We start from the raw sequence: 2055 nt of genomic DNA on the forward strand, positions 1-2055 counted from the left end.
CAACTTGTTGAATAGCCATATATAATCAGGTAAAGAAGAGAAAAAACTGGTCTGCAAAGAGGACAAGGATACAGAGGCATGGGGTGAAGTAAAGACAAAAGATGAAACTGAGTCCTAATTGTTTTCCACTTCTTAGGTTAAGATTATTTTAGGGGCTTAAATATGACCCTGTTCTTAGGCTCTGGGAGATATGTATACTTCCTTATAACACTTTTCCCATTCCTACATGTGTAAACACAAGCAGGTTTCTGGTACTCATAATCTAAAGAATTCTGACTAATAACTGATTTTAGCATCAGGTAAAGGGCTGAGAATCTGGAACTGGCTAAGTCAGGTAAGGTTCAGGTCCAGGGGGAGTTTTCCTGACCCAGAGGGAAAAATTAGTAGTCTATACCATACCATCATGAAATTTTGGGTTAAGCTATTATCACTTGTCTCTTGAGACTTAGACTGAGTGCTTACCAATGACGAAACTTTAGCATAAATAGTAGCAAATAACTGCAGTTGTTGGACTGTGTTGTTTGCACCTTGAGATTTTTAGGTTTAGCCCAAAGCATGCTCCAATCCTGTGCTCAACTGTACGTATATAAAGAAAAGTTGGGTTACTGGTTTAAAATATTTGAGGTCCAAGCCAAAATAAAAATTCAATCATGACTCAAACGAATTGTAGTAGATAGATTCAATAGAAACTATTGATAATATTGATGCTGATTGAAAAACTACAGAATTCTAATATTGGGTATGTATATATAAAACCTAACCATCCTCCCTTCCTCTAACCCCAGGGTCTTTAAAACAGTCCTCTAACATTTGTTCCATATAATAATAATCTCTGCATTACATTTTAAAGCTCATCTCATCACTACATTGTCAGGAGCAAGGGGCAGGGTGAGGTCAGGGTAAGAAAGGCTCCTTCCTCATCCCACTGTTACCATGGTCATTGTTACCTATTAGTGGTTTGTGGCTGAGTTCAGCAGGGAAAAGATAGCTCATCATCACAGGCAGGGAGCTTTCACGGTAGAATAGGGTTTGGGGAGTGTCTCTATAAAATGTCATATGGAAACGTGTGTGTGTGTGTGTGTGTGTGTCTTTTTTTTTTTTTTTTTTTAGCAAGCTGACTCAAAAGGCAGCCCATGAGTATTAAGACAATTTGAAACTCTGAGAAACAGTGACCTATGATAACAAATAGTGGGGAGTGTGTTAGCTCCTTAGGTCACCCTCAGATCCAAATTTAACCACCAGTAGGAAGTCAGTGGTGTTCGCATACCTATGCACGTGTGCAAGCACACACACCCACTCAGAGAGGAGCCTTCCTCATGCTCCTCTTAGGGTGGCTTTAAGGAAAAAGATCAAGATTTATTTAACAAAAAAAAATTCTTTTTTTCCTCCACCATTGTTTATCAGGTGTGTTGGCCATGGTTAAATCTATAATTTTAGGAGACAGTATACAAGGTGATGAGAATCCATACCTGAACAGATTGAGAATGAACTAGAGAAAGGAATGAGCTTCACTTAGAAAAAATTAACCCAGACTAAAATGGTCCTCAGTTGTTTTTATCTGGCCAACATCCTTTTCTCTGGAAAGTCATATTTTCCCTATTCCTTTTGGATGTAATGGAACTGGGAACCGCAGTATCTCCCTACCTGTCCCACAGCCACAGAGATCAGCACCTGGCCTAGCCATCCATGTTTTACTGGGACAAACAATGGCCCAGGATGCTCGAATCAGCCAAATAAGGCCAATCAGAGGTTGTCTCTGGCATCCAAATTCTTTTTTAAACTTATAAAATATCTTGGCCAAGCTAAAATGTTTAACAAGGATGTGCATAACCACCAACTAATTTAAGAAATAAAATATTACCAATACAGCTAAAGTTTGTATGTACCCCACCGCAGAGGTAAGCACTCTCCCCAATTTGGTGTTTATCTTCTCATGTCTGTCCTGATGCCTTTTTATATATACGTATGCATCCCTAAATGATATATAAGATTATTTGGTAGAGTTTAGAACTATATTAATATTTTACTGCTGACCATTGTCACTCTAGTGACTAA

The sequence above is a fragment of the Propithecus coquereli genome, unplaced genomic scaffold (genome assembly GCF_000956105.1).
Source record: "Propithecus coquereli isolate 6110/MARCELLA unplaced genomic scaffold, Pcoq_1.0 Scaffold559, whole genome shotgun sequence".
Classification (NCBI taxonomy): Eukaryota; Metazoa; Chordata; class Mammalia; order Primates; family Indriidae; genus Propithecus; species Propithecus coquereli.